The sequence below is a fragment of the Protopterus annectens genome, chromosome 10.part0 (assembly GCF_019279795.1).
Source record: "Protopterus annectens isolate FY-2018-M chromosome 10.part0, PAN1.0, whole genome shotgun sequence".
NCBI classification, from domain to species: Eukaryota; Metazoa; Chordata; order Ceratodontiformes; family Protopteridae; genus Protopterus; species Protopterus annectens.
The window spans coordinates 1,774,719,213-1,774,741,433 of record NC_056744.1 but is presented as its reverse complement, the minus strand read 5'-3'; positions in this window follow the sequence as shown (position 1 = coordinate 1,774,741,433).

Here is a 22,221-nt window from a genome sequence, read left to right as displayed (position 1 = left end):
GATTCGTCAACACAGATAGGGTTGAAAATTGGGAATGGGGAAATTGTAAAACCAAAGTAAAATATTCTTATCTTGTGTTGGGCAAAGCCTACACCCTGTGTAGAGAACTTTGTCCTCTATATAGCCAAACTTAACTTTTCAATCTCTGAAAAGAATGAATATTGAGGGATGTAAAATATCTGTCAGTGGTAAACTCTTTTAAAAAAAATATTTATCTAATATGAGAAAGAGTTTATTTTTCTACCTGTGCAGGGAATCAGCAAACTGAATCTCAGTGAACATGTGTCCAATGGATATATGCTATACTAACAACAGTTCTTCAGAAATTAGGTGTTTTATCATTAAGTTCCATTTCCTGAGGGTTTTGTACATCTAAATAATTTGGTATATTATAGCCATAATGAAATTTAAGTTAAATTTTAAAGTGCTTTATAGTCAAAGCAGTATTACTATATAAACAATTACTATAATAAAACAATAGTAACAATAAAACATGGACATAAAACTTAAACATGAAGCATCATCCATAACCATCATAAGCTCCATTTAACAGGTTTTCAATGCCTGCCTGAAACCAGCCAATGTGGGGCACTCTTGAAGCCACCATGGTAATGAGTTTCGCAAGTAAGGTGCTTGATAATAGAATAAAAGAAAACCTGAAGTTGCCAAGTTTACCATCTATCAGTCTACGATCCAGCAGAATGCAAGACCCACACAGGACAGTACAGCTCAATAAGCTCCTTTGGGTCACAGAGACTCAAGTCACGAATGGACAGATATGTCACTCATCTTATGTGTATTAAGAAGATGATGAGGCTTGGGTATTCGTTTAAGTAGTTTATTGTATGCAAACACATCAGGCTGGATGGCAGGAACACAGAACTTAAACTATCTAACTGACTGACTACATACTTGCATGCTCTCACTTTGGCTGCTCACTCAAAGTGGCACTCTTGCTTGCACATGCTCAGTACTTATATGCATGTGCTAGCTCACTGGAAAGCTTCTTAAAGGTATATCACACACTCTGATCTACATTCTCCCTCTTTACTGAGCTGCCTCATATAAACAATGACATTTCAATAGGCATGTGTCAGAGGAAAAAAACTTCAAAGACCAATTCACGTAAGGTTCAAGCAAGGCACCCTTTATTAACTTGCAGCAAGGAGTCAAAGCATGCTGACATAATGGTTTGTCTGAACATTAATTATTAGTATGGTATTTTTATACAGTTCTATCCATGTCACACAGAAATGTTACTTCTTTTGCTGACATAGTTAGACACAGCTTTCTGTATTGTTCTACAGAAAATGTTACTAGACTAATTGCTGACTAGTTGAGAATATCTGCTGATTTACAAAACATTTGAGAAAAACAACCTGGCCTTGGGGCTTATTTTAGCTCACCACAAACTTTCAATTCTTTAATTGTGCAGTTATAATATATGTGTTACATTTTGCCTAGATTCAAGGTACATTTCTAGCTTAGGTACAAGTAATGCTGACTATGGTTTATATTTTCAAGCATCCATTGTGTTCTTTATCAAAGCTTCTAGCAGCTGTGTACTTTCTCATGGCATAAGCAGAAAACCAATAACTCTTTGTTAAGTCTTGTGACACTAGCTGAAATGAAATACTTCTTATTATTTTCATGACCTTAGCAGAAATCAAATGCTTCTTGTTAAGTTTCTAATAGCTATGCAGATTCATAAGTGTGAGCAGAATAAATGTATTAACCCTTTTAAACCTCAAATGCACTAAGCATGCATATTACTAATACATATTTTTCTAACATTTCCGCCCTTTTAATACTTTTATTCTATAGTTTCATAAATTCATAGGTTCATAGATTAGCACTAAGCTAACTGCCCTTGCGAGCCATTTTAAGCCTAGCCAATTATCCCTTGTGAGACTCAAACCCTGCATCTTGCATTTGTAAGGCAAACACCGTAACCATTAGGCCACCCTCTACTTTCAAAATAAGCATAAACAGTTTTTTTTCTTCCCCTAACCTCTTCCTACTCAGGATTTGCAGTTAAGAGAGTCATTCAGTTTAAACTTATGAAAGCATTTTCAATTTTTCAACAATTCTTCAAGTTCAGCACCTTGGTATAAGGTTTCTGAAACTGACATGTCTATAAAGTCTTTAATCAGTCTTTTCATGCAGGGGATGCAGCAGCACACACATACCACCGGCAGGATCATTCCTACACAGATGGCAATCAGGATGTTCATTAGGATACTGCCCCACCCCCCAAACAATCTCTGGAAAAAGTCCATCAATGGATTTGGTCCTGGCTTGGTCATAGCCAACACCTGCTGAATTACCTCAAGGTGATTGTCTATCTCATGTTTGTGGTCAGGAATATATGAACAGCACTCCCCCTGGATTAAAGCGCAAGTACCTCCTCTCACCACTAGGGTGACGTCAAGGGCCATGTGGCTTTGAAGCACTACAGTTCTCATGGCAGTCAGTTCATCAGTCACCAATTCTAGGGCAGAAAAGGTTGCATTGCTCATTATTTCGAGAAGTTTAGACAGTTTTCTCAGTTCCCAGATTGATTTCATTGCTCCATATGCTGGCAGTACACCTGCCCACGAGATGATGGTATCACCCAAGTCCATATGTGACAGTCCATTTTTCCCTAAGTTCACAGCATGATGGTTTTTCCAGCCTGCATTGATTTGCCCCACTGGGTTGACAGGCTTCTTGATTTCTCATCGAACATTCCGAATTTTCCCCTTAGGTAAAACTGCTGTGTGTCATATGGCTGGAACCAGGTACCCCAAATAACAACTTCCGGACCAATTCTCAGGTAACTACTTATATGCTTTCCTACCACATACAAAGTAGCAGTCTTCTACTTTGGTAGTAACTTTACTATGTCCTGGCTCGTTATGTTTTACTTCATCAGTTGTCCTATGCATCAGTTCAAAAAATGAATCATAGTTTGTGCTGCAAAAGGAACCTGTGTTGTCAGTTTTATTGTAGCATCTATAGGGAACAGTCACATTGCAATTGCTCCAACCCACCTGAACTGTATCATTTTTGTAAAAACACACAGTCCCCTTCTGTCGAACAGACAAGTGTAATGCTGCTTTATCTTGTGATGTGACATCAGATGTATCATAGACTAAGTTTTCCCAGGTCTTGTTGGCTCCTAGGTGGACTGAAGTTAACAATAACCCCACCGTATGCTGTTGGCAAAGCTGTGCAAATCCAGCAATTCGAAACATTGAAGGTCTCAGCATACACATATTTGATTGCCTGGTAAGTGTTGAAGTTTGGGTGCCACTCTACGTGCAACTCTCCACGCTCATTCAGTTCAGTTTGTGTGGCTGGGAAAAGGAATGGCCACAACAAAAAAATTATTGTCACTAGTACAGTCAACAGGATGATTATGCAATACTTCTGAGGAAACGGTTGTTCTGCATTCCTGTTTTCTCCGACTCTTCCGAGTAGTTTTATTTGGATTTTTCTGGATTCCATCATTTTTGCTTTTGACATGTGATCTTACTCTCTGCCCTAATAGGACCTTCAGCACTGATGGTTTCTCCACTGGGGTTGAGATGGATCAGTCCTATTGTTCAGACCCCCCCTTTGTAGCCAGACCTTGTGCTGAGGGCCCCGATGGAGAGGTAAGATTTATGTCCAGTTCAAAGTAACTAGTTTGCAGTGCGTCAGTTGGATCCACAAAGCTTGCTCTGCTATCTTGACTGCAGTGACAGTCAAAAGAAGCACCTGGTATGGACCTTCCCACCTTGGTGATGACCAATTCTTCTTCTTTATAACTTTTATCCACACCCAGTCTCTGGGTGTCACTGCCACTTCTGATGTCTCAGTTTGTTTTCTATCTGAAACAGAATTTGACTGCAACAGATGTTTAGAATTCATTAACTTCCTCATATATTCAGCTAGTGTAAAATCAGCTTCCTGGTCTGAGGACATGAGAAGTTTCTACTGGGGTGTATAATAAGCCCTTCCAAATAGTTTTTCAAAAGGAGTCAATCCTTTTGCAGTCAGAGCAGTTTTCATGCTCAACAGCACCAGGGGCAAACAATACAGCCAATTCTTTCCTGTCTCAGCTATTAACTTTCTCAATTTGTTTTTTAATATACCATTATGCCTTTCAACTAGCCCTGCAGATTGTAGATGGTATGAACAATGATTTTTTTAAAGAAATACCAAAATGCTTACTTAACTACTGTATGGCTTGGTTTACAAAGTGTGTACCATTGTCACTGTAGATCCTTTCCGGAATGCCGAATCTAGGGATGATTTCTTTGACAAGTACTTTTGCCACCGTGGCTGCATCTGGATTTTTGGTTGGAAAGGCTTCCACCCATCTGAAAAACATATCTACAATGACAAGACAATACTTCTTATTTTCAGATTTGTTCAATTCTATGAAATCCATACAGATAGTGTGAAATGGATATGGTGGTGTAGGGAAACTCCCTTGCTTAGGCTTTAACTCCCCTTGTGCATGATGTTTGTTGCAAGTCTGACACGTCAAACAAAATTTTTTAGAGTAGTTTGTAAATCCATACATTGTGAACACCTGGTTCACCAGCTGTACCACCCCCCCTGTTGAGACATGGCACTGCCCATGGCTCAACAAAGCTGCATATCTAAACAAATTAGATGGTAGTATCGGTTTCCCTTCTTTAGAGATGTACAGCCCCTTTTCGAGAATTGCTCCTCGTTTTACCTATCTTTGTTTTTCAGCTTGCATAGTGAGTGTCTGCATTGTTTTTAACATTTCTAAATCTAAGGTTTCAGAGGGTTGTAATTCCTCATCTTTATTTATTTTTATTTTACATTTGTTGACCGGGCTAGTCTAACTGGATACATATCCATTTTCAGTAGAGGCCCGGGGAGAAAAGCTCCAAGCATAAGAATGACAATATAACAAAAGAAAATAAGTAAAATAGAGTAATAAAGCAACAGTACCATAGTAACATAGGTAAAATGAGAAAAGCAAATGGGACTAACAAACAGTGACTAGAAAACATTTAGGCAAAAGCTAGACCAGACATAAACAAGCAAATGCACTAGACAGCACCAGGGCAATTGCAGAAAGAACAAAGTTCCCAAATCTTATCAAATTACTAAGAATAAAACAAGAGGAGAGAAATAAGTTTTGGAGGCAAGAGGGAGGGGTAGGGTTGAAATAGGAGTGAAATACAAGTTTCAGTCTGGATTAGCACAAGGACAGAGCCACTTAGTTTTTAGATGTTCTTTTATTTGCTTTTTGAATTGAGAAGCAGATGCTAGGGTAGATAGTTCAGGAGGGAGCTGATTCCATTTTTTTCCTATAGTGTTTGAGAAAAGAGAGTCACCAGCTTTGTTGTTTGATTTAGTTAAGGAGACAAGTAGTTTAGTTGCAGAACATAGTGAAGCCAGGTTTTTATATGGAGAGATCAGATTAGAGAGGATGGGGGTATTGTTAGGGTGGTATAGGATCTTTTGTGTCATAAGTAACTGTTGACAGAGTATATGGTTCTGTAATTCTAACCATCCTAGTTGTTTAAGGTTAAGGCAGTGGTGGGTTTTAAAGGGAGAGCATGTGATGAATCTAGCAATACTATTATAGCAGGTAGATAGTTTGGAGATGTTGTTTTTTGAAAGGTTGGTATATATAGCAGAGGCATAGAAAAGGGTAGAAATGAGGTGAGTTTGTGCGATAGTTTGCCTGGCTGAGGGTGTAAGGAAGGGTTTGATTCTGTAGAGGGTACCAAGTTTCTTGTTAACAGTCTTTATGGTGGAGTTAATATGGTCATCAAAGTTAAGATGATTGTCGATTGTGACACCTAGTAGGCGGTGGTAGTATCTGGTGCTATTTTATTAGCATTATTGGAGATTATAGAGAAGAATGGAGTGGGTGACTTATGAGTTGGTGTAAAAGTAGTAGTTTTGTTTTCTTTGGATTCAGGAGAAGACGATGTTGCATGAACCAGTTTTCTACTTTTGGAATACAGTTTGGGTTAGGGATTGGAGTGAGGGTATATTATTGGTATTACAGATTAAGTAGAGTCATCTGCATATTGGATGCAAGTGGCATGGGGTATGTTCAAGTGGAGATCGTTAATAAATATGGAAAAAAGAAGTGGACCTAAGATCGAGCCTTGAGGGACTCCAATATTAACAGGAAGTAAGGAAGACAAATTGTTATCCCAGAGTACAGCTTGCTGTCTATTTTGAAGATAACATCTGAACCATTGTAATGCTTGTAGGTCGAGAGAAAGGTGCTTTAGTTTTTCAAGAAGTAGGGTATGATTAACCATATCAAAGGCTTTTGACAGGTCTAAAAATAGTGCAGAGGAAAAGGAGTTATTATTGTGGTTTTTGTTGATAGTGTCAGTGAAGGAGAGAAGAGCAGTAGTAGTACTATGAAATGGTCTAAAGCCATGTTGGCAGTTGGCTAGTAGGTTGTTTTGTAGAAGGTGGTTAAGTATTTGTTTGTGAATACATTTTTCCATTATTTTGGCTAATGGGGAGAGTAAGGCAATAGGTCGGTAGTTAGAGAGGTCAATTGAAGTTCCACCTTTGTGTAGAGGGATAATATGTGATATTTTCCATATGGTAGGGATTTTGCCTTCAGTGATGGTTCTGTTAATCAGGATAGATATGGGGTAGTCAATGGCTTGTGCAGCAATTTGTAGGTATTCAGATGGGAGATGGTCAGCAGATGGGGTACAAGGTTTTAGTTTAGTAAGAAGTTTGTAAATAAGAGATGTTGGAACAGGGTGTATATGAAAGGTTGGGGAAGAAGTATTAGAGGTATTCAATTGTGAAGCAGGTAAAGGTGGTAGAGAGTTTGCTAGAGATTGAATGGCTTCTGTAAAGTATTTATTAAAGGCATCAGGGATTAGGTTGGAATTATTTTGGTTGAAACCTACAGGGGTGGAAGTAGTAGTGTTTCCTGGCTGAAGAAGTTTATTAATTCCTGACCAAAATTTTTTTGGTGTATGTTGTGAAGTTTGTTGGAGGTTTAGGTAGAAGTCTTTTTTTATCCCTAAGGGTATCTCTCTTGGTAGCATTTCTTAATTGTTTGAAGAGAAGGTGATCAGATGGGCATTTGGTAGTTCTCCATTTAGCCCAAATTTTGTTTCTAAGTAGCATTTTCTGCCTAGTTTGTTTAGTTAGCCAAGGGGCAGATTTGGTTCTTATTCTGATGGAGCGGTATGGAGAATGGTGATTTAGTATTTGAATAAAGTTAGTATTAAAGTAGGTTACAGCCTCATTAAGTTCCAGATATGTTAGTGGTGACCAATTACATGCTTTTAGTTCGTTTATAAAACTGTCAGGATTAAAGTGTTTTTTTGAGCGTGAGGTTATAACATTAGGAGTATTTGGAATTTGAACCTTTTGTCTGATAATGTAAGTAAGCATATGGTCACTGATATTATCAGGAAGGGTTCCTGGAGTATAGTTGTTAGGATGGCTATTGATAAGGATCCAATCAAGGATAGATTCTTTACTGTTAGGTTTGCGAATTCTAGTAGGAGTAGTTATTAATTGAGAGAAGACAAAAAGATTTAAGTGGTTAGTTGGGGTCAGAGAATTACAGGTGAGCCAGTCAATGTTAAAATCTCTTAGTACAATGGTCTCTTGGGGAAGTTGTGTAGATAGGTAACTAAGTATGTGTTCAAGAGTACTAGTGTTGTTTCCAGGGGGAAGATATATACAAAATAGGTAGATAGATTTGGAGTTGTTTAATTGGAGAGTGACAGATAATATTTCGGCTTTGGTGTCAAGTAATGGGATAGTGTTAGACAGGGAAATCTGGAGATTAGTTTTATAAATAATAGAAATTCCTCCACCTTTTTTGGTTATGTGGTCATGTCTAGGGATGTTGTAACCTGGAGGGGTAATTTCCTGGTCTAGGGTGGATGGTTTTAGCCAAGTTTCTGTGAGACATAAGATGTCAAAAGAGTGCAGGTGTAGGAAAGCATGAAGGTGTGAGATTTTATTATTGATACTTCTAATGTTGAGATGAGCTATTAGGAGGGAGTTATGTGCTTTAGATAATGTGGAGTGCACAGGTAAAGTTGTATTATCTAGGATATTGGAATTATGACCATTGGGGCCTGGGTTTGGATGAATATCACCATCTGAGAGGAGATGACAATGGTGAAGTAGTTTTATATTCAAGATTTTATTGAGGTTAATCAAACTCTTTTTAGAGGAGAGGTATGTTACATGTGTTACTCTATGATATTTTGGGAGTATGTAGTTAGACATAGAGGTTATGTTACAGTGAGTAAGAGTGTTGATACAAGTATAAGATAGAGTTTGTTACAGTGAGTAAGAGTGTTGATACAAGTATAAGATAGAGTTTGTTGGACATTTCTAAAAGAAATACTTCAGAAGCTGTTTGTTTTGCAGCTGTATCAGCTCTTGCATTACCTTTTGAAATTCTATCTTGTTGCTTGGTGTGAGCTGTGCATTTACAAATAGCTACTTTCTGAGGTAACTGAATAGATTCTAAAATATCTAAAATAAACTGTGCATGATTTATAGGTTTGCCAGTAGATGTTATCATTCCTCGGTTTTTCCACTATTGCACAAAAACATGTACAGTAGAAAAAGCATACTGGCTGTCAGTAAAAATGTTTACACATTTACCCTTTGCTAAGATACATGCCCGTGTCAAGGCAATCAATTCTGCTACCTGTGCAGATAAGTTGTGTGGTAAAGGTTTTGCTTCTATAATCTCAGTGTCAGAAACTACTGCATATCCTACTAGGTTCTGTCCTGCAGGACCCCTTTTGCACGAACCATCTACGTAGTATGTCACCTCAGCATCATCCAAGGGGGCATCCATGAGATCTTTTCTAGGTAGTGTCTTTTGCTCAATTACCTGCAGGCAGCAGAGCAGTGTGCCGTCTGCAGGGGTCGGGAGCAGAGTAGAAGGGTTCAAAGTTATGCATCGCTCAATTGTCATGTGAGGTTGGCTCAACAATATAGTCATACAGGAAAGATGCCTAGCAGGGGAAAGATATGCCACCTTTTCTTGTAGTAAAATAACTGCGTCTGCATGAGGCACTCTCAAAGTGAGAGGGTGGAATAAGACTAATGAGGCCGAAGCCTGTACTGCCATTGCAGCTGCAACTACTGCTTGTACACAGTGGAGTAAGGTCCATGCCACTGGGTCTAGTTGTGATGAATAGTAAGCAATGGGGCATTGCTTATCCCCATGCTGTTTTGTTAACACTGATGTCATATAACCTTGCTTACAATCTACAGTTTGGAAAAAACTTTTATGGTAGTTTGGTAATCCTAGAACTAATGAGGATGCTATTAACTGTTTCAGTTTGCAGAAAGCAGATTCTGCCTCTGGTATCCATTGTAACAAATCCTGTGCTTCCATAGGCTTCTTATATATAAGGTCAGTTAGCGGTGCAGATTCCAAAGCATAGTTTGGAATCCAGCTCCAGCAAAAATTAGTTGTACCCAGGAAGGACATCATTTCCTTCTTGGTAGTGGGTTTTGGTGCTTGCAAAATTGCTACTTTTCTGTCCTCATCTAATGCTCTACCTTCTTTGGATATTACATATCCCAGGTATTTGACTTGTTTTTTCCAAAGCTGCAGTTTATTTTTATTTACCTTATGTCCTTCAGCGGCTAAAAATTGTAATAGCGCTATGGTATCTCCTCTACAATCTTATTGGGTTGGGGCCGCCAGCAAGATGTCATCAACATAAAGTAAAATCTGACTGCCTCTTGGTAGGGTGAATCCCGCCAAGTTGCTTGCCATTTCTTGTGAGAATATTGTTGGACTTTCACAATATCCCTGTGGTAGTCGCGTATATGTATACCTTTTCCCCTGAAATGTGAATGCAAACCAATACTGGCTATCAGGGTGTATCAGTATCAAAAAGAACGCATTGCTGATGTCTACCACAGAAAAATACTTCTGTTGAGGTTTTAAATCATTCAACAGGGTGTGTGGGTCTGGCAACGTGGGTGCCCTTGGTATTACTGCATCATTTACAGCTTGTAAATCTTGGACCATACGCCATTCTCCATTTGCTTTTTTGACTGGAAATAAGGGTGTGCTACATGGTGAATTGGGAGATTCTACTAGTATCCCTCTTTTAAGTAAGGCTGCTATAATAGGCTTTATCCCTGCCTCTGCATCTTTTCTTAAGGGATACTGTATTTTCTGTGGTCTAAATGATGACTTTGGTGTGATAGTTACTGGTCCCGCTGTACGAATAAGTCCTACATCTGATTTTCCTGTTGACCAGAGAGTCTCTGGTATATTTTGTAAGGCATTCTCTTCCTCCTTTAATAGGAGTGCTAATTAGTTGTCCTTGCTAGAGTGCAAGTGCACGGCTGGGTGGGTCTGAGTTATCCAATTCAACTTCTGTATTTGTATTCCCTGTTCTGACAGTTCTAATTCTGTCTGTTTCTCCCATCTCGTGACTTTTTCTCCTAGGTATGCCCATTCTATATTTTTGTTCTTGGTTAAGCTAACATGTGGTAATCGATTAGATTTATAAAGTGTAAAGAACTCCTGGGGCAATGAACAGCTGACTACACTGTTTCCTTCTGTGTCCCAGTAGAGGTTACGTAATATCAATCTGTTTGCATGATTTTTAAACAATTCTTGCTCATATTCTTTATCAGGTCCTGGTGTATTACAATAATACAAGGTACAGTGCAACAAGTGTTGCTTATCAATGTCAAGGGAGGGAAACTTGCTGATGGCTGCATTCATTAATTCTTCGGTCACAGTCCCTGGACCAGTCGTAACCAAGTTCTGGCTGTACCAATAAAACATTTCACCCTCCGATTGTACTGCAAAGGTATCAATTTGTCGCTGTGCTTCCATACCCTGCATGGTTGGGAGTACTGCTATACCAAATAGTTGCATGAGGTCTCTGCCCAAGAGGTTTACTGGGCATTTTGCAGAAACAACAATTTTGCTTTTCTGAGTCAATCCTGAAACTGAATCAGTTATTGCAATATTACAGGAGAGGGGCTCCCGATACAGCTGTCCATTAGCTGCTTTTACCAGAATGCAATCAGGTGACTCCATGTTTTCTGGCAGTTTGGAGGGATGTATCAGGGTTCGTGATGCCCCTGAGTCACACAAGAATTTGACTTCCCTTCCTTCTACCAAGAGTGTAACTTCTGGTTTCATGCCTGCTAAATAGAGCTCCAAGCTCAATAAAGCTAGGTCTAATATTTCATTTTCTTCATTGTCACTAACTTCCTGCACTTCCTCTCTCTCTTCTGTCACATCCTCTACTCCCTCTATCACATTCTCGTTTGTCCTTTCTTTGCTATCCCCTTCTAGTGATTCTTGACTACCATATAGTCAGTCCTCACCCTCCTTGTCTTCCGTTGTTGCCGTCTTATTTTTCCTGCAATCCTTTGCCAAGTGTCCTTTTTTACCACATTTAAAACATTCACCCCTTTTCTTTCTCCCTTCAAAGTCCTCTGATCATTGATCAGATTGTTTGTTTCCCTGTGCATTTTTCTTGCCCTTTTTCCCGGACTGTACTACATAAACTTCTGCTCCATCTTCTACAGAAAATACTTGAGCTTTCTTTTTCTTTTTGCTATTAAAATGCCTTTCGGCATACCTAGCATATTCAAGTAATGACTGTAACCTGCTTGTACAATGATCTACCATGTGTTTTGTAATAAAACTGCTTATAGGTGCAATACTGCCCTTTAAAAATGCATTCTTTAACTGCTGTTTATATGGGGAATCTTGTGTTTGATCTTCAGGAATCTGCATTTCACAGTGGTTTTTAAAACATTCTAATAGTCTGGCATAATACTGGTCAATAGTTTCACCTTCTTTTTGGATGCATTGATTAATGCAAGTCCAGTCTGCCCTAGTCTTCCATTTTTCAGAGATGTGGTCTGTAAGACTTTTACTCTGTTGTCTAATTCTGCGCTGCTATGTGAGAGGGGTCTTTGTGCAGCGTCACAGGGATTCCAGTTGCCACTAATCATGTGCCAATCTGGCCCCACAATTTGTCTAAATACATTTTCTACCTCTTCTCCATTTAGGTTATAACTCAGCCTCATTCCTTGTAAATCTTCTGAGAATTTTCTAAAATTAACTTTTGGATGGTGAATTCCCTCAGTGGCTTTCCGGATATCTTCCGGAGTCCAAGGTCTATACACTAAAATAGTTGAGTCCTGATTATCTTGTCCTGCCTGAGGATTGGGTACTTCTATAAGTGGGCATATTTTTTCTTCACTCACAGATCGTGAATTCTTAACCATTTGATATAACTCGATGCCTTAATTTGAGTTACCTGCCCTTGTTCGAGACCTGGTCCCGATGGGATCTCTAATAAATGGTTTTACTTTTACAATGTCTCTATTTTCAATCATGACAGGATATCATGGGGGTGGACTAACTTGTTCACTTGCTTCATATTCTGGTAAGGGAGGTGGAGAGGCCGATGCTATTACTAAGTTATTGTCCTCCTTATCTAAAAACATTGTTTTTGAATTGTTGTTCTTTTGTTCCCTGCTGCTTACTTCCTCAATCCACCTGTGTGCCTGAGGAATTCCTAATTTACGTTGCTTTTTTACCCGACCTTTGGAATCGGTTTTGAGCTGTTTGACAAGTTTGATAAGCGAGGATTTTTTTAACTTTCCATCAAATTCATATTTATTAACCCATTTTGAATAATATTTAATATTGTCAGCATGCTGCGACTGCATGTATTTTGCATCTTCTGTTAACAGCGGATTTTGGGGTCTTTTTGTGCAATTATTACCCATTTTGTTCTACCCTTTTGATCGTTACGTAACTTCTCTGATTTTTAATGTGGTACCAGGGATTTTGTTATAGTCTCTTCAGAATGACTGCCTACTTATTCTGTTTCTCCTGATTTATGACAAGACAGTAATCTTTTCTGTCCCTGACTTGTAAGAAAAAAATACAGTCCTGACAGAAACAATACAAATCTGGTCCCTGATCTAAAACAGAAAATAAGAAAAAGTAGATTCACCTTACCTGAGCCTACGTGATTGATCACCTGATTCGCAGAGACCCATCCTTCAGTCACAGATCAGAAAGTGGCTGGCCTCTTTTGAACGACAATTCAGTCGGAGGGCTTTTCAAATAAGAACCGATTTGGTTTCTTCCCATACGGTTTCAACCACCTGGCCCGTCTGATCCGAGGTGAAGAAAGAGTTACAGTTCGAAGGACCAATCTGTCAGAGGAAAAAAACTTCAAACACCAATTCATGTAAGGTTCAAGCAAGGCACCCTTTATTAACTTGCAGCAAGGAGACAAAGCATGCTGACATAATGGTTTGTCTGAACATTAATGATTCGTACGGTATTTTTATACAGTTCTTTCCATGTCACACAGAAATGTTACTTCTATTGCTGACGTAGTTAGACACAGCTTTCTGTATTGTTCTACAGAAAGTGTTACTAGACTAATTGCTGACTAGTTGAGAATATCTGATGATTTACAAAACATTTGAGAAAAACAACCTGGCCTTGAGGCTTATTTTAGTTGACCACAAACTTTCAATTCTTTAATTGTGCAGTTATAATATATGTGTTACATTTTGCCTAGATTCAAGGTACATTTCTAGCTTAGGTACAAGTAATGCTGACTATGGTTTATACTTTTAAGCATCCATTGTGTTCTTTATCAAAGCTTCTAGCAGCCGTGTACTTTCGCATGGCATAAGCAGAAAATCAATAACTCTTTGTTAAGTCTCATCACACTAGCAGAAATGAAATACTTATTATTATTTTCATGACCTTAGCAGAAATCAAATGCTTCTTGTTAAGCTTCTAATAGCTGTGCAGATTCATGCAGTGTGAACAGAATAAATGTATTAACCCTTTTAAACCTCGAATGCACTAAGCATGCATATTACTAATACATATTTTTCTAACAGCATGCAATTATACAGACACTAATAAAGAAAACAACAGTCATGTCCATGTTGCTGTATATCTGGAAGTAGGTTTTGAGATGTGACCTGATCTCATAACATAAAAGTTAGGACTGGGTTTAGTAACAGGGACAGTTACTAGGGAATGTTCTGCTTGAGGACTCTCATGGATTTTCTCAGGAACAGGGATTGCTAATGGAATGTCTTCTGGAACAGGAACTATGGAGAAGTCACCCTGAGAACTAGAGACTTTGTCACAGACAAGATGCTCTAACACTGGTTCACACACTGGGAACAGATGCTTCCGATTTCATCTGAATTCCATTCCTTGTGATTCCACAATGTACGATCTTGGCTCTTACAACAAACTTTTCACAAATTTGATGCGATCAAAACCTTTTGATATTTGCATCCTCCCTATCTCCCCTTTTTCTAAAGAAGGTGGTTTGCTGGTTTTATCATAGTAAGACCTCTGGGACAAATGCTTCTTCAACAGTTTTGCTTTTATAACTTTGTTGTTCTTAGCACATGGAACCAATAAATTACTGCTGACTTGTAGTGTGGTTCTGGTTTGTCTTGACATAAGTCTCTGGGCAGGTGAACCAAAAGGTTTATCATGAGGAATGTTTCTGATATTTTACACATTTAGAAAAACCTCGATATTGTCACATCTGGATTTCTCTAACAGCTGTTTTGGACTTTGAACTGCACATTCAGCCAAGCCGTTGGACTGAGGGTATTCAGGACTTCTTGTAAATTGAAGAAAGTCCCACTCTTCTGCAAATTTCTTGAACTGCTGTCTAGTAAACTGTACACCATTGTCAGAAATAAGTCTGTGTTGACTGCCATGGACAGAAAATGTTGTTTCAACTTAGTAATAACAGTACTGGAAGTTAGGTTGGGAAGCAGGTCACTCTTGAACCCATTTGAATAAGTGTCTACTAACACCAAGTAATGTTGACCATTCCACTCAAAGATGTCTGTGGCTACTGTCAACCAAGGTAGTTCAGGAGTCTGGCTTAACTGAATTGTTTCATTTTGTTGATGCGGCTTTGTACTATTACATACTGAACAATATGAAAGTACTTTCTAAATATCTCTTGACATAGAAGGCAAAAATAATAGACCTCTCAACCTTCTTTTGGTAGAATCAGTTCCTGGGTGGCCATGATGCAAGATCTTAATATACTCTCGTTGCAAATATATTGGACCAATCACTTTAGGACCTTTCATGATGATACCATTGTCTGACAAAATCTCATCTCTGTATGAAAATTATGGTTGCATTTCTACTGGTAAACAAGATTGCTTTGAAGGCCATCCTCAACTGATAAAGAGGTTTAGTTTCTGAAGAATTGGATCTGAGGCGCTGTGAGTTCTGAGCTCATCAAGACATGTGGAAGACAAATTTCTCACTTCCATGACCTCAAAATCAAGATGCTCATTGTTATGCTGTTCTGTGTTTTTTTCTGGGAGATCTGGATAAGGTATCAGTAAGATAAAAAAAGTTTGCCTTTTGTGTAAACAAGATTGAAATTGTACTTTTGCAATGTGAGCATCATATGTTGCAGTCTAGCTGGAGCTGTATGCACAGGCTTTCTCAAAATAGTAACAAGAGATTGGTGATCAGTTTCAATCTGGATAGGTCGACCATAAATGTAATCAAGGAACTTCGAACATGCAAACACAAATGCCAAACCTCTTTTTCAGTCTGGGCATATTGCATCTCAGTCTTGGTAAGAGTTCTCAGTGCATAGGCTATTGGTCTACCCTCTTGAAGAATGACTGCATGGTCTACCTTCTTGAAGAATGACTGCACCTAGACCAAACTTAGAAGCATCACAGGAAAGAGTAACTGATTTGTAAACATCATAGTAGCTGAGAGTTGGTAGGCTGGCAATTTTCTTTTTCAGGACATCAAATACTCTCTGGTTCTGTTCTGACCGTGACCAAATTAGATCTTTGCATATCAGCTGTCTTAGTGGTGCTGTAAGTTAGCTTAAATCTGGAGTGAGCTTGTCTAAATAGTTGACCATGCCAAGAAAACATTGTAGGGCTTGGATATTGTCTGGAGCTGGCATCTTTAAAATTGCTGTTTGCCTGGAAGGATCTGGTCATAAGACTGAACTGGTAAACAAGTGACCAAAATAAATAACTGCTCGTTGTCTGAATTTGCACTTCTGAGGATTCAACTTAAGATTCACTTCACATGCTCTTTCCAGAACTTTCTTGAGGTTTCTGTCATGTTTGAATTCACCACTGCCTCCTACTAGAATATCATCTACTATATTTGCTCCATTGCACAGTGAAAGACTTCACTGGCAGAATTTATCCCAAATGGCATTTTCAGAAATCTGTATCTTCCAAAATGCATACCAAATACGATTGACAATGAAGATTTTTGGTCAAGCAAAGTTTGTTAAAAGGAACTCTTTGCATCTAAGACATAAAAAATGGTGACATTTGGCATGAGGGCAGCAACCTCTTTGACTGTGAGCATTGGATGATGACACCTTTTTAATGCTTTGTTCAGATCTCTTGAATCAATACATATTCTAATATCATCTGAGTTTTTCTTATGAGCTACTACCATGGAAGATACCCATTCAATAAGTTCTTCTACTGGACAAATTACTCCAAGCTGCACCATTCTGTCTAGCTCAGCTTGGACTCTGTTCTGCATAGCTACTGGAACATTCCTTGCTGGTCTGATAACTGGGCTGACATCTGGGTCTAACTTCATGGAGTACACAGCTAGTAGTTTGCCTAATTTGTCTGCAAAAATATCAGCATACTCAGAAAAAATAGTTAGGGCAAAATCTGAGCATTTGTCATTCAGACTTACATGGTGAACGTATTAAATGAAAGCAGTCCCATTTTCAAACTGTCTCGGAGGCCTAATAATGATTGCAAGTGTCTCTTGACTATGAAAAAATGTAAGTCATAGCTGTTCCCAGCAGAGTAACACAAAAGCACTACTGAGCCTTTGGTTTGAATCTCTTCACCACCATAAGCAACAAGCTTCTCACACTTTGTCAAATCAAATTGTTCTACAGCTTTTACTCTAGCAATTTTTTTTGCTGACATAGCATTGCATTTTCAGCCAGTATCTACTATGAGCTCAACAGGACTCTCATTAATCTAATCAGTACAAAAGATCTAATTTTTTGCCCACATATCCACTGCATTAACAGTCTCATCAAGCACAGGCACATCATCAACAAAAAAAGTAAGGTTGTAGCTTTCTAATTGATCAACTTGCCTCTTGGGATGCCATCTTTAAATAAAAGAATATGACTTATTTGATTTACAAAATATTTGAAATGATTCCACTTATTGCAAATCTACTGCCAATCATTAGCAGACCGGAGTTCCACTGTGGCGACCCCTAACCAGAAAAAGCCGAAAGACACAACCACAACAACAACATTGCAAGAATGACACTGCTGACCAAAAGCTAAGCACTTTTATCTTTTGGGTTCATGATTTCCACCACAATTACAACAGTTGACTATGAAGCTAGGTGGGGTCACATATTTTGACTTTGCTGACTCACCCTTATGCTTTACTGAGCATGCCTTGGAATTTGCTGGAATGAGTGGGGGGTTTCCCAGGGACTGTTACAGGACCTGTAGTAGCTGCCATGTGCTTCGGCCTGTTTTATTTACTATGTGCTACATACTATCAACATAAGCTTTTTCACTGTGCCTTCCACAGCTATTTTCATTTGTAACCATACTTGTGTGCTTTTCTGTAAGCTCGTATATCTGAAAAATCTCAATGGACTTATTTAACATCAAATTGATGTCTCAAAGCAAAATCTTTCATAATGTGTCATTATTAATACCACACACAAGCATGTCCTTTATAAACTCATCTCTCAATTTGCCATATCTGCACATTTTAGCCTTATTTCTCAAGTTAGTTATATATGCTGCAAAGGTTTCATCAGACCTTTGATCCCTTGTGTAAAATAAATGTCTTTCCATTGTAACATTCAGTTGGGGGTTACACATTTCTCTAAATTTTTGTTTTAAATACTATGGGTCTTCCTTTGTTTCCACCAGTGCTTCCTCCTCCCCTGCAAACACAACAGGTGCATGTGCAAATGAACGCTCTCTTTCAATGGCCTCTGAACCAGCTAAATTAAGCAAAATAAATACCTCAGCGCATACATCTTTGTCAGAAAAAGCAGCCAGTATGAAAATATTGTATTCCTGCTCAAACACTCTCTAATTTTCTGCAATATTGTTATCAAATACAAGTGGTGCATGACTGTAAAATCCTTTTGCCATGCCCACAGATTATAGTAAAACACAATGCAAAATGAACCTTGTAATAATGTACAAACATTTACACATACCAGGTACTTGTAATAATATTCAAATGCACAATAAACTCTTTGAAATACTGCACTTTGCAAAATATGCTTTGAAATAACTGTACTTTGTGAAATATTCTTTAAAATGACTGTACTTTGCAAAATAACTGCACTGTTATACTGCAGACACTTGCAAAAACTTTGCACATTTTGGATACTTTGAATAGCTTTAGTTAATATGAAAAAGTAGTATACAGTGAAAACATATGGTAATTTCCCCTTTTTTGTACATTTTATGAGATTCAGATATTGTTTCAAACATTTTCGTAATTATTTTGAATATTTTTATCAATGTGTCACAGTTTTGGTCATTTTGTTTAAGAAGAAATTTGTTTTGAGCATTCTGAGTGCTTTATTTTATATTTGTGGTGAAATATATCATTTAAGTGAGTTTTGGTACCTGGAATTCATTTCTGATCTGTTTTGCAAGTTGTTTGAGCAGTAGGGATGATCCACTCATGTATTCCTCCAACTCTAACTTGGTTGCCTCATGGCTGTGACTATGGATCCTATTCTGACACCATGTCACTTGTATTATGTGCATTAAGAAGACACTGAGGCTTGGGTGTTCATTTAAGTAGTTTATTGTATACAAACACATCAGGATGGATGGCAGTGAGCTTAAATGAACTAACTAACTGACTACATACTTGCATACTTTCATTCTGGTTGTTCACTTAAAATGACACTCTTGCTTGTGCGTGCACATGCTAGCTCACTGGAAAGCTTCTTAAAGGTATATTACACACTCTGATCTACAAGATATACCAAGACTAGGATCTTAAAAACAATCCTATAACAAATTGGAAGCCAATGAAGACAGTGTAGAACTGGCATAATATGATGATAAAGTGAAGTACCAGGTAGTAGCCTTGCTGCAGAATTCTGCACCATTTATAGACACTCCCACTTATTGTTAGGCAGTCCCAGGTACAGAACATTGCAGTAGTCTAGTCTAGAAGGGACCATTGCATATAGTACAATCAAGAGATTTCATTGAAGTATTAGGTGTTTATTCCTAGATATATGCTAAATATCAGTTTTGAGTTAATAATAATTCCCAGGTTCCACATCTTTTGGATGAGTTCAATGTTATCTCCTAAATAGGTTCAAAGGTTCATAGGTAGGTACTAGGCTATCTGCCTGAAGGCATTTATAAGCCTAGCTGGAATGTGTTGGCTTTCCCCACCTCCTTAGATTAGTTCCCTGTGCCTCTGTCCAGCAGAGCTATTTAACTGATCCCTGGGGTAAACTTTCTGTTTCCCATCCACTCATCAAGGTTTCTCTTGAAGAGGGTTAGTGAGGAGCTCTGCCTAATGTAGATCGGAATCTTGTTCCAGAGCATGGGAAGTCTCTGGGACAGGAATCTATCCCTCCAGCACGTTCTAATTATTGTTGTGGTGAGGTTTAGATCCCTGGAGCATGTGGCTCAAGGAGATATGGTTTTCTTTAGGTGGAGCATGTCCATCAATTCTGGGTTGGACATGGCCTTGTATGCCAGGCAGATATCATCTCTGAGTAGGCGGTATGCAACCGAGTACAGCTGGAGTTTCTTCACTCGAGCTGCATAGGGCATCTGCTTGAGGCCAGTGATCCTCTTGGTGAGGTATTTCTGTGGTCTTTCCAGTTGTTGCAGGTGTCTTGTAAGGTACATCCCAAATGGGGCATTGTACTCTATGATGGGTCTGATGAATGATGCATAGAGGGGCCCAATGACCTCTTTCGATCTGGATGCAAACTTTTTTATGATTAGGTGGGCCACATAGAAGGATTTTCTAACCACTTTGGCAAAGTGATTATCAAAGGAGAGGTTACTATCTACTTGGGGCTCCAGATCCCTTATTATGTCTTCTGTATTTAGGGGGCTACCACCTATGTGGTAGTTTGTGGGCACTTTGTTTTTTCCAAAGGGGATGACTATGCACTTTTTGGCATTTAGCTTGAGGCCATGGTTTTGACAATAGATATCTGTCTCAGTGAGACCCTTTTGGAGGATGTCTGTGTCAGCTGGAGAGTCAATTATAGCCCCTAGTTTGCAGTCATTTGCAAACTTGGTCAGCCATAGTCCTCCTGCGCTTGCCTGTACCTCTGAGACGTATATGCCAAACAGGAGGGGTCCTAGGATTGAGCCCTGGGGAATGCCACTTGTAACCGGTTTAGAGTCAGACCTAGCTCCCACAACACTTACCATGTGAGTTCTGTCCATGAGCCAGTTGGCAACCCATCTCGAGATGTAGGGGTTTATGTTCAGGTTGGTGAGCTTGTCTATAATACCTAAGTGAGGAATGGTGTCGAAGGCCTTTGCAAGGTCTAGGTAGGCTGTGTGTGCCACCTTTCCCTCATCTATAGCCTTGGTAACTGTCTCAAAGAAGTCGACCAAGTTTAGGAGGCATGATCTGCCCTTAACAAAGCCGGACTGGGTAGGGTCCAGTGTTTGGAGGTTTCCAATGTCTCTGTTAATGAGATCCATGATGATGCGCTCCATAGCTTTGCAGACCAAGCTAGTCAGGCTTATAGGGTGATAGTTTCCGGGGACCGTTGTGGCTCCACCTTTGTGAAGTGGAATAACCATTGCTGTGCGCCACTCTGTGGGCATGTAGCCTGTGGAGAGGCTGAGTTTAAACAGTGTGTTTAGGTGAGGGGTTAGTTCATTTTTGAGCTCTTGTAGGACGCAGCCTGGGACACCATCCAGGCCCATTGATGCTGTATTTTTGGCTTTGGAGAGGGCTATTTTAACCTGAATGTCTTTGATTTCAGGGGCACTACATTCTTCTGGTATAGTTATGCACCCTTTGGGGGTCAGAGGGTGGTGAAGTTTGCACTGAACCTGTCTGCCAGGATGTTGGCTATACCCATCGGTTCAGTGTATTTTGCACCATTCTGCACTAACTCCGAGCAGATCTGAGAATTGCCACTTAAATTCTTGACATAGCTAAAGTATGCCTTGTGGTTATCTTTGGAGTCCATGGCAATTTTTCTTTTGAAGCTAGCCTTGGATGATTTTATGAGGGAATGTAGTTTCTTACTGATACTGATCAGGGTTTTCTTCCCTTCTTGGGATTTTTCTCTTTTCTGTACTAGTTTCCTCCTTCTATTGTATAGCTTGCTTCTGGCAGGGGTCCACCAGACTGGTTTCCTTTTCTTGGAGGAGCGAGTCTTGGTTTTGTTTGGGATAGCACAATCCATGCATTCTTGTAGGTGCCCGTAGAGTGCATTAGTAAAGGATTTTGCAGCTTGGACAGCATTATCCTTTAATATGGGGGCTTTGAAACGTCCCACCTCGGTCTTAAGTAACATGAAGTTTGCTTTTGAAAAGTTTTTCACGGTGGTTTCTTTGACCAGGGGTGGTGGTGGAATGTGGATATCCACAGTGATTAGTTTATGGTCAGATCTAACCAGCGAGGGGTTGACCTCCGGTGTGGAACACCGGTCGCCCATGTTGGTGATAGCCAGGTCCAATATGTTGTCACCTCTGATGGGGGTGTTGACCAGTTGATCCAGGGCATTTGAGTTTATAAATTCTAGGAAATGTTGGGCAAGGGAGTTTGTACTTTAGTAGTTCTCCCAGTTAACATTTGGGTAATTGAAATCACCCAATATCAGGGTGTTTGGTAGGACCTTTATGTTTCCCAGTGTTTCCAGGAATGCGGAGTGGGGGTCCTGGGACATGGTAGGTGATCTGTAGCAAGCTATAATTTGAATAGCAGTTTTGCCCATTGTTAGTTGCACATCGATGATCTCTGAAACATCATGCTGTGGCCACTAACCTGGAGGTTTGGGTATCCTTGATGAATATGGATACTCCCCACCTTTTGTATTTCGGTCCAGGTTTTGTGGCCAAAATGTATGGTATGAGTTGTAGCCTGGTAGTACTGGGGTGCTAACTGGACCCTTAAACCAGTTTTCTGTTACTGCACATATATCGATTTTATCCAAACTGA